Genomic DNA, 12554 nt, shown 5'->3' on the forward strand with positions numbered 1-12554 from the left:
ACTCGGGATGGGTTTGTCAGAGGCAATGAGATTGGCACAGGATAGAGCACGGTTTAGGGTTGTTGTACATAGGGTCGCTATGAGTCGCAAACGACTCGACAGCACATAACAACAACAACAACAACAACAACATCCTATGTTATCTGTTGCTTTCCTTTCTCTTTTATTTGAGTGGAAAAAATCTCTGCTAAATAGGAAGTCTACATTATTATTATTACTCATATTGTTGCCTGAGGTCTCTAGTTTCGTTAAGTTAGCAATTGGCTTTGCATTTAAAATTTTCTAGCCACTGAACAAAGACTTGTGGCTAAGACAGACAAAGACCACAGTCACACAAACAAGATGTTCCTCTGATTTTACCTTCTTGGGCAGAGAGAAAAATACTATCTACTGAGAAAGTTCAACATAATACATAAAAAATGAAGTTTATGGCTAATTCAGATGGATGATGAGAAAGAGTTGATGTCTAAGTTGATAAATGAGAAAGAGGCAGGAATGGTCAAGGTTGAAGTCCAAGATCAGAGGACTTAAGATTCGTAGATAAGAAAAATTGTATTACATGGTCTGAGAACAGATAGAGTCACATCAGGCTGTAATTTAAAAACCTAGATATTTGGGTTTTAACTGAAGTTTCACCAGAAACCACAGAAACATTTCTATAATTAAAGAAGTCACTTTGATTGCTATGGAGAATATATTAAAAGAGACAAAGATGAAAGCAAAAATAGTCAGGGGGGAAGCTATTATGAGAACATTGCTTTATTGTGTACCTTCGAGTCAGAACTGACCCATAAGCTAATTCTCTTGTGGGTTTTCAGAGGCAGTTAATTACACTGGAGGAGACTGCCCACCTTTCTCCTGCAGAACGGCTGGTGGATTAGAACCACGTGCCTTCGGTAGTGCTTACCACTAGGCCACCAAAGCTCCATGGCTTGTAACAACAAACGCTGGGAAGATTCATGTAAGGGATGCTAATGTCTAGGACCCCTAGGATAATGGTGAAGAATCAAAGACATACATAGACCCCAGTATTGACTGGCACTCATACATAACAAGCTTATTGTTAACAAGACTTGAATGAATTAGTTGATTAATGGGTGCAAATATTAAAGTAGAAATTTTGCTCTCACGTAGCATATGATAAAATTATGGAGGCAAATGGACAAAACCAGTTATCATTAGAATTATTATTTTAGTATATTATTGTGTGAATCCTAGGCTATTGATCACAACTTTATTTTTTTTTTATCTTTATTAGTTGTAAATCAGGAGTGTTGGTGGCCTAGTGGTAAGGAGTTTCAATCCAAAGGTGTGAGGTTTGAATCCACAGTTGCTGCACAGGAGAGAGATGGACCATCTCCTCTCCTGTAATTAACCGCCTCTGAAAGCCTGTTAGAGGGTCAGCCATGTGTCCTCTGACTCAACAGAACACAACAACAACTACTTGTAGAAAGACTAACAAATGTTTGTAATTGTTCTCCAAAATGAGTGAGAATCAAGATTAATTTCCAGATTCTACAAAGGAAATACGATTTTAAGATTTGATTGCAAAGTGGATAATCAGCATGTCTTAATACCGCTACAACACACTTTGATGAATGTTTTAACTTAGAGTTATTTTATTACTATAAAGTATCTTTTCAAATTCAGTGATGGAGTAAATTATTATAAGAAGTATAATATAAAAGTTAACAAAATAATAGGAACCATAAAGCAGAATTATGTTCTTTAGTTTTACAAAAATAATGGTATTAACTTTTATTGAGCTTTTACTGTGTCAGACAAAGCACTTAATGTGCATGTAATTTAATAAACACAGACTTGTAATTTAAACTCTTTTAAGGATCTGATCAACCTCTAAGCAAAATATTTACTTTGCAAACACTTTACAAATAGTGAATTAATCCAAGTATATATTGACGTATAACAGAGTTTCATTCTATAACAATGAAGTTTTTAAATTGTTAGGCAAATTTACAGTTGATAATGCTGCACTCATTTTAAAACAGCATGAAAGTAAGTGTATTTCTTTACAGACACCAAAAAAGATACAGCTGCAAAAAGTCTAAAGTATTAAATCTGAGCTCTTGATGTTCCCAGAGTAAATGAGTAATAAAAAGGAAGGGCAATCTATCCTGGTCATGCATTCAACGGGAGTATAATTCACTCAAGTAAGAACAGCAGGCTTTTAATATTTGTTTTCTACAAGCTGTAGACTGTCAGACAATTCATCTAATTAAGGAAAAATATTATTATTTAAGTGATATCTGAAAATTTGAACTCAGATATGGCAAACATATAAACCTGGCTGTGGTGGTTGTTGCTGGTTGCCTTCAAATCACTTCTAATTGCTAGGAAATCCATGTACAACAGAAATAAACATTACTATCTTCACAAACACTGCCATATATGAGCTCATTGTTGCAGACAGTGTCAACAGCTTATTGAGGGTCTTTCCAGCTGTACCAATTTACCAAGCATGAAGTTTTCCTCCAAAGATGGATGATTTCTTCTGATAACACATGAAGAGTACATGTTGGGTCCAACCACAATCAAATGGATTGAGAAATTGTGGTCCATTCACACGATGAAATGCTACGAAGCACTCAGGAGCCATGGTTTTGAAAATCACTATCTAACTTGGGAGGGACTGGAGAGCATTATGATAAGTGAACTAACTCAGTCCCATAAGGACAAATACTATGTAAAACCATTATTGTAGACATAGATAACTAGTAAAACGTGTATGAGGATGGGGCAGGGGGAAGGGGAGGCAAGGAGAAAAAAGGTGAGAGTGGGTGGGTGGGGTAATCATAGGGTCACACAATTTGAGGGGTAGAATGAGGGGTAGGTTAAGGAAATGGGAAAGATCCAGTGTGAAAAACAATGTATATGAATTTTGTAAATAAACCAGAATAAAATGGAAATTAATTTTTTTTAAAAATGTACATACAGTGAAATGTCTTCATTTCTCTGCTCTAAAACTCCTTCTGCGCCTTCTTAGTTAGCCACAGCCCCACTTAGTCCTCCTCTGGGAATAATTTATTAGTTTTGTAAACTATGTAGCAGATTAATTTGTTGGAAGAACCAGCAGAATTGCTATGAATTGTGTTACTTAATGGAATTCCTCACTGTTGCTGAGAAATAAAAAGAACAGCTTTCTCAAGGAGTTGCTTTGTGGGAATCAAATGCAGGGAGATCATCTGAGCATAACAGTTGCCAAGTAAGGGCTCAGGTCATATTTTGAGTAACATATTGCAGGAAGATAAGCAATTGTGTCACAGTTTGATTACTTCACTACTTTGTCTAAGGCGAGTGACCGGTGAAGGCCTTGGAAGTCTGACATGGAACTATATTAAATGATCTGAAGATTCCTTTCTGTCCTTCAAATTGCACGATGGCATCATTCCCGGACAAGTTACTCATCCTGTTCCTAAAAACTTCAGAGAAAGGACTTTCTGCCTTACCAAAGCATGCCAGAGTTTGCCAGCTATAACAATGTAGAAATCCTTCCAAATAGCTCACTGCATTCCTGCTGCAGCTGGCCTGATTGTGCCTTTACTGAAGATGGAAAAATACAGATGGCACTTGCTTAAAAGAAAATGCATATACTACATTTGGCCGATTGACAAAATATTAATATATAAAAAACCAAGTAGGTAAATAGATAGGATTAAATGAATACAAATATTGCTGTAGTCAATGGTTTCTATTTCCCCAAGAGAATTCTTCTTTTGAGTTTCTATAGTTTATGTTACTAAAGTCTAGAATTCCATTTTAACAATCCATAGTAACTGAAGAAGTTAGGAGGAATGGGTGAGCTCTGATGGCCTAGTGGTAAGGAGTTGCACTGCCAGCCCAAAGGTATGCAGTTAGAATCCACCAGCTGCTCTCAAGGAGGAAAATGAGCAACCTTCTCCTGAATTTATAGCCTCTGAAAACCCACTGGAGGCTCAGTTACGAGTTAGAAAGAAAGAGGAGAAAAGTAAAGGAGGGGATTGGAATGATTCATTGAATTGAGATTAATCTGCAAATAGAAAATTCTACACAAATGAAATATACAGAAAAATTAATGAACTCTAGGCAGAACTAATGTTTTAAAATTTCCTTAAGAAAAACATTAGAAAGTCTTATTTTACTGTTTTTAGGATTTAGCAGTATAAACATTAATGACGTATGCCAATATTTTCAACAAATCAAATTTAGTTAATTCTCCACATTCATTGCACACATTAATTTTCTTCTAGTAATTTCTAAAATGATAAGAATAATGTTTCATACTAGGCTTTTATTATTCAAAAAGATTTAAAGACTTTAGAGTGCATTAGGCAATTAAGTAAGCTCTAAATTGCTTACTTTGGAGGCAAATAAACATTTGGGCAACTAGACAATTATCAAGTAAATGAGAACCTTAGTGCATTGAATGGGACCCTAAGGAATGCTTTAAAATGATAGAGTAATATTTATTGAGTGCTTATTAAATGGCAGGCACTGTTAAGTGCTTTACAAACAGTGGTTTCTTTATTTCTCACAAGAATTCTGTGACAGACACACAATTATTATTCCTGTTTTACATATATGGCAAACTGAGGCTAGAGAGAGGATATGGAAGTTGTCCAGAATTAAAGTAATAAAAAAGGGGCAGATTCATTAATGAAAACCAAGTTTCTTGATCTCTACATCCAAGATTTTAAAAATGTGGAAATATGAACGGAAAGCCTTTCATAGTCAAATCTAGTGATCTTTAGAAACGTGTCCTTTGGCCTATTTAAAAATGAACATATGATGAAAGAAATTCAGGAGAGCGGCGTTGACTCTCAGATTCAACTTGCCAAGCAATTTCTGAGGGAGGCAATGTGTTTATGTAGGAATCTATATGATGAAGAAAACACTACATTTTATTTTCTAGTCAACCCCGCAAAGGGTAAATTATTTTCTGAGATAATCCAGTCCAATTCTTTTATTTTAAAAAGAAAAAAAATCCAAGATTCTGTGTTAATATCAAGCACTAAGGAAGAGTGATTAAAACCTGGACCTTCTGAATTCTTTGTGCTTAGTACGTGCAGACAACTCATAAACACATCCATTGAAGTCGGACAGGATCCACGCCCCCTCCTATTTCCTTGAACTCTGAATATGCTGTTTGCTCCAAGAAAGTAAAACGAAGAGAAAAGTATCATGACGGAATTTTTTTACTCATCTCAAGAGATGTCAGTGAGTCCTGAAATCTGGGGATTATTCCCTCTGATGGGCAAGGGATAATCTTAGTTATCGTGGGTGTGATGGTCTGACATGACTAGGGTCTCCCTGGGGCTGTTTGATATTACTTAAATAAAGAGTCATGCCCAGATTTCATACCTTGCCCAGGATGGGTTGCCATGGAAACAGTGGAGTCAGCATTGCAGCTGGTTAGTAAGATTTCATCTATTTGCTGAACCTTCTCTACAACATGGTGGATGCAGAGTATTTAAAACGGCAGTGGTGCCTCTGAAGCATGTGCCAGTGGTTCCTGATTCTGCTTCAGGAGGTCACATTTTAAGTGTTCCTGTGCAAGAAATGATTGTTAAGGCAGTCTGCAAAGAATATTGTAAACATTGTCAGGCTGACAAATCTCACTGTAGAGAATGAAATAAAGATGCCTGTGTAAGAAAAGTCAACACAGTATTTCTAGACTCTCTTCCTCGCTCTCTACTCTAACAAATTTAGTTAAAGACATATTTTTGTTTCTATGCCAGTGATGGGATATAGAGGCTACAATAGTGCAAGGGAAGAAATGAGAGAAGGTGGCAAAGAAAGGAGACAGTCAGGAGGCATAAGCCAGGATGACTTGCAAAACTGAAAGTTATAGAGTTAACTGCAAGCAAGAGTGAGACAGTGTCAACATTTGCACATTGATGGTGGTAGTCTTTTAGGGAACTATATCATTATTCCTAATGTATTTGAATATGTACAGAATATATGGGCCAGCAATTTCAGTTCTTAATGACAGTCTCAAGACTCTCTTATATATGTTAGCAGAATACACATTCAAAATAATCCTGTCAGCCCAAAGTGTTAATAGCAAAAATACACAAAAAAATACTTTACACACATGAGTGTGTAAAATCATAGAAGGATAGATGTAGCAATTGTTAAAATATTCAAAACAAAACACTACATCATTTAACAATAGAGACAAATTACAAAGGAGAATAAGAGAAACATTAACACAAAACCCAGAATTATGTTTATATTTGAGGAAGAAAGTGGAGAATTGTGTTGGAGGGAATAACACGAATGTTGCGTATTTTTTAAACCGTGCATATGCTTTACATACACACTAGAAATTAATGTAGGATGAAATAGAACACAATTCAATAAAATTGAGAAGCAGAAATTTGGATGCAATTTCAATGCACTTTAATCATTAGTGTCTTCTGTGTCCCTCAGCAAAGAAGTTCATAAACAAATTAGCACTGTTACTACTAAATACATAAAAACATATATATAAAACTGTATAATTTATGAAGACCTTTCATAATGCTTTAAGGAATATTTGATTACTTATGAATGACAATTGAAAATTGAGGCTCGGTTGTAACATATCAAAGGATACATAACTAGAAAGGTAAGAAACTCAAACTCTAGTCTTGGGATAATTATATGCCACATCTAATCTTACATCCATTCTTGCTGTTCTTTGACTAGAGTTCAGACTCTGTTGCTGGACTTATTTAGTGGTTCTTTGCATTTATCTCATTCTGTACCACAAATTTGATGCTTCAATAGCTTGAAATTTCAAATTTTCTACTGTGTCATATCTTACCTTCTCTGTCCATGATGCTTACTCAAATCCCACCTTTCATTCAGCCTTTTACATTTGCTCATTACCTCTTCAGTCTTTGTGCATGAGCTTAGATGTACCTTAAACCAGAGTACCAGAGCCTTCATGATCAGGTAAGATATTCTCATAGTATTCTAGAACTCAACCTACTTTCTGGTTTGTTATTGTTATGTGCTAGAGAGTTTGACTCAGAATGACCCTCTGAAGAGTGAAACTGAACCCTGTCCTGTCCTGTGCCATCTTCACACTTCCTCACATTAGAGTCCATTGCACTGTGTCAATCCACCTGTGTCAATCCACATTTGTCAACCCTCCAGCTTTCTAAGCAAAATGTTCCTCCTCAAGGAAAAGCCCATCCTGCCAACATGCCCAAAGGATGTGAATCAAGGCCTCAACATTTTTGCCTCCGAAGAACACTTTGGCTGCACCCTCTCCAAGATATATTTATTTGGGTTTTTTGACAGTTAATAGTATGCTCTTCCCCAACACCACAACTCAAAGGCATCAATTCTTCTGGTCATCCCTATACATTGTCTAGCTCTCAGATGCATAGCAAATTATCAGAAAGACCATGGCCTGAATCAGACACATCTTAGTCGACAAACTTACATCATTATTCCTCAATAATTTGGAGAGACTTAACTGTAGACTTTCCCAATGCAATATATCTCCTGATTTCCTGACTGCTGGTACAAGGGTGTTAATTGTGTATCCAAGCAAGATGAAGTAGTTGACAGTTTCAATTTCTTCTCTATCCAATATGATGTTGCTTATAGGTCCAGTGGTAAGAATCTTTGTTTCCTTGACATTGAGATGCAATCCAGTTTGAAGGCTACATTCCTTGATCCTTTGAAACAAGTGCTTCAAGTCCTTCTCACTTTGAGCAACCAAGGTTGTGTCATCTGCATATGAGTCTCTCTCTGATCCCGATGCTACATTTCTCTTCATAAAGTCCAGCTTCTCAGATAATTTGCTCAGTATACAGATTAAATAGGTATGGAGAGAGAACACAATCCTGATAAATTTCCTTCTTAATTTTAAACTTTCTGGTTTGTATGTATAACTCACTAATCTGTAAGTCCCTTTAGTGTAAAGGTTATATCTTGTTTACTGTATGATTTCCAGAATTTAGATTACAATACCATCTGCTTGCTACTGTCATTATGTCAATGGCTAACATTGAGAAGAATGGAAATTCCAGAACACTTAATTATGTTCATCTAAAATCTATACCAAGACCAAGAAACTATTTGTGAACAGAGCAAGGGAACACCACATGGTGTAAAATTAAGAAAGATATGTGTCAGGGTTGTATCTTTTCTCCATACCTTTTTAATCTGAATGCTACACAAATTATTTAAGAAGATGGGCTCTATGAGGAAGAATGTGACATCGCAATTGAAGGAAGACTCGTCACATGTTCTGTGGATATACTTCTCCAAGGACTGTTCTTGGGAACATCTCCAAATGTGAAAAGGATCTTCACAATCTTTGCCTTCAAGGAGCAACTTATTTTCACCCTTTCCAAGACATACCTGTTCATCCTTTTGCCAGTCCATGATATGTTCAATAAATACTCTTCTCCAGTACCACTCAAAGGCATCAATTCTTTTTCTGTCATCCTTAGTCACTGTCCAGCTCTCAGATGCATAGCAAGAACTTGAAACTGTGATATCAACCCTTGATAAATGAACTCTTTTAAAGACAAAAGCCAGTTCACTCTGTTTTATGGGTTTCAGTTAATTTTAACTCTATGGATTGTGATTAAATCACAGCTTGCCCAGTTTCAGGTTTCATTTCTAGCAAGTTAGTAGACTGATTTCTAGTGAATCAGCAGGCTGATTTCTGTGAGTCAGATGTTCATTTGTGAATGTCTAAAGACTGAAGGTATAGAAGATTGTTTTACTTTTTAGTATTTTGTCTTTGTAAAATAGAAGACTCCAACTTAGATGGTATTACATTTAACTCTATATATGTATCTAGAGTCTACAAATACTTAACTGTGCTATTTACATTTTGTTTGCTACTATTTTCCCAAAGTTGTGTTTCCTTTAAAAATAATTTGAGTTACAAGTTCCAGCTTTCAGGTAGTTGAGTTCAGAGTTGTACTTGACCCCTGAGACTATAATGCTAAGACCTTGAAGAAGACCACCATAACCAAAAGAGTTTTTAAGATAATCTTTTCTATCTTCTTGAAGCTATTTCCTAGGGAACTCCATCAGTATTCTTCATCCTCAAACAAAGAGATTAGCTAATCTTTCAAAAATTCTCTTACAGCCCAATATTAAGTGACTCAACAGATATGACTCAGCAGGCTCAACATCCAGGTTTAGCCTTGAAACATCAGAGGCAATTTCCTGGAAGCTGTTGTCATATTCACAAAGCCAAAACAAACGAAGTTTCATTGGGAGCTTAATTGTGTACTTGTCATTGGTATCTGTGGAAGTTCTTTTATCAGCAGTGAAGCTATAGAAATTATATGGAAGAGGGCAAAATGTTACATGTTTACTTGTAGCAATGAAGCAAAAGGGAAAAGATTTTATTTTCTTTCTAATTTCTCCTCTCCCAACACACACACACACACACACACACACACACACACACACGGTAGAGAAACAAAGATAGAAGATTGTCATTTCAATAGAGACCTGGCTAGGTGTCAGATTAAAGCCTTTGGGGAAGAAATTATAGGAACTTGATGAACTGGTTTGTCACTGAACTGTGGAGGTGGAGCAAAAGGGTGTGAGAGTGAAAGGAGAGCTAGGGAGATTTGGAGACAGGTCTATGAGAGTTTCCTTGTACTTCTCTAGTCCACCCTTCTTATTACAGTTGTTGATCTTGACTCATTTTGCTATGCAATTGAGTGTCCTAAGAGACCTGCCCATGAAGCGTTTCCATGAGCCTTTAATTAGATGCCTGATGATGACTTGTGATCACAGAGCAGCAAAATCTTGGACATAAGAGAATGACAACTTGAGTAGATTTTCTGCGTTAATGTTTGTGCCCTGTCCTTCATGTCCTGCTTGGGCATGTCAATAGGTCTTAGAGCAGGCTAGAGAAATTAATTTGAATTATCACTTCCCCACAAAATTATTCAAGGTAAGTAAATAGTTTGTGTGGTGAATAAAAATAGCTAGGCACCCAAATTTCATTAAGTATTCTTAAGATTGGTACATAACCTTCAAGTTTGATTTTGTAACTCCATCTTACATCCTATAGGGACTTCATGCTTGGGATAGTAGAGGGTCAGAGCAGGAGAGGAAGACCGTGGATAAGATAGATTGACAGAGTGACTGTGGGAATGGGGGCAGGTGAGTCAGAAACAGATTGGCTCAGGTTAGGGCAAGGTCCAGAGTCATTATTCATAGGGTGCTAAGAGTCATAGTTGACTCGATGACACATAATAACAACAACCTTCAAGAGACCTTCAACTAGGCATCAACAGCTGGTCTCACTGAACATCTGGCTAGGAAGTAGGAGGGACCGAAAGAATATGGATGCCCTTACACCCCCCACATTTGCCAGCTCAACAATATCAGACATTTTCTCTCTTCTATTTGTGATTCTTAACATAAGACCAGAAGGAGAGGGAGGAGTAAACACAAAAAATGAAAGCAAGCTTAAAGGATGTACTGAATAAACCTTAGTGTTGGACTGAACGTTAACTTTAGACAGTCACATTTTTCCATAACCACATAGGAAAGGAGACTCTGAATTATTTTTTTATTTTTTGATAGGACAGTTTTGTGCATTTATCTGAGGAACTGGCAATCAATTCTCTCTGTAGTGTGTTTCTTTTAACTGTGATGATCAGGGTTTTTTTTTTTTTCTTTAGTAAGGTTAATCTCAATATTGAAAAACACTGTTTGGTCAATTCTTAACCTCTTTGGTCAATTCTTAACCTCATTTCCTAGTAAGAGTCTTTTTATATTTGGATCATAACTCTCTACACTTAAAAGAAAAACTATTCTACTTAGTCTTGTATTTATAAAAACATTTATAATTATCAAAATAACTATAGGGAGAAGGATGGGCAATCTCCTCCCATGCAATTAATTTTCTCTGAAAACTTTCTGGAAGGTCAGCTATGGGCAGTTCCAACTTGACAGCACACGGTAACTGCAACCGTTACTGACTGCACTATACTGACAAATAAACCCTAAAGTTTCAATGGTATACTTAATGCAACAAAGTATTATGTCTTGCTCAGAAAATAATCTGTTATGGATGAGGCAGTCCTCCTTAACCTTATAGCAAGGCTTTTTATAATTGTGCTGTTCATTACGATGTCCACTAGACAAATGTGACTATTAAATGTGTGCACTCTGGTCGCCTAGAGTGTAAGGATTTGCACTGCCAAATCAAAGTATGATCTGCTCTGTGAGAATAAAATGGATATCTTCCCATGCAATTTACAGTCTCTAAAAACCCACTGCAGGGGCAACATTAGTCTTGTTCCAACTTGATGGCAATGAGTTTGAGGTTTCTCGTGAGGTTTTTTGTTTGTTTGGTTGGCATGGGATTTTTTTTTTACACATATCTAAAAGAAGGTGGAGGAAATACATAGAGTCATTGTACCAGGATGAATTTGTTGACACTGAAATATTTTAGAAAGTGTCTATGATCAAGTTCCAATAGAAATGAAGGAAGACGTTCAAGCTGTACTAAAAGCAGTGACAAAAACAATTGGGATACCAATTGACATGTTTCAATTAATGGATTCCGGAGTTTTTCTTTCAATATTACTTTTCCTAGCCATATTTAGAAAGCTCTAGTGGCCTAGTGGAAAGAAGCTATGCTGCAACCGTAAAGGCATGCTATTGGATCTTCTGACATTGTTGAAAAAAAAAGCAAGAAAATTAAGACATTCTTGCTTTACCTATGACAGCAACACCTATGGCTGAATTGGCAAGACTGAGAACTCATTTTTTTTAAAGACTGAGAACTCTTTTGGACAACTGGGGCTGAGAAACCAATATTGGCAGGACTGAGAACTTGGGAACACTGACCTGAAGCCATGAGGCTCAAGGCAGAGGAACCTGCATGCACATTTGAGAGCTATCTTGACTGTATTCTGTTATTAATCTGGATTAAGACGTTTTGACTTCTCCAATATGGTTTTGTGTGGTCTATGAGCTATTGCATTGGATTTTGAACCCACCAAAGCAGTAAGATTGATATTGAGATGAGTAGAAAGAGGTATAGGAAGGCAGTTTGACGTTTCCTCAGAAAGTTGAAGATAGAAATTCCATATAACCCGGCTCTTCCACTGCTTGGAATATACCCTGAGAAAATGAGAACTGAGGCACAAGTGGAGATTTGTACATCAATGTGAATAGCAATATTATTTACCATCGCAAGAACATGAAAATAGCCCAAATGTGCAACCACAATCAAATAGATTGAGAAATCATGGTACATTCACAAGCTGGAATACTATACAGGACTCAGGAGCAAAGATTTTGTAAATCACCATCTAATTTGGGAGGGACTGGAGAGTATTATAAGAAGTGAACTCAGTCCCATAAAGATAAATACTGTATGAGACCATTATTGTAGAAATAGATAACCAATAAAATGTGTATGAGGATCTAAAGGGGAGGAGCAGGGGGATGGTAATCATGAGGTCACACAACGATTTGGTGACTGTATGAGTGTGGGCTCGGGAGGTTGAGAATCCAGTGTGAGGGGTAAGGTATACGAACTTTGCAGGTAAACCAGTGTGAAATTT

This window comes from Elephantulus edwardii, unplaced genomic scaffold (assembly GCF_000299155.1).
Source record: "Elephantulus edwardii isolate Elephantulus edwardi_28Jun2011 unplaced genomic scaffold, EleEdw1.0 scaffold00106, whole genome shotgun sequence".
Classification (NCBI taxonomy): domain Eukaryota; kingdom Metazoa; phylum Chordata; class Mammalia; order Macroscelidea; family Macroscelididae; genus Elephantulus; species Elephantulus edwardii.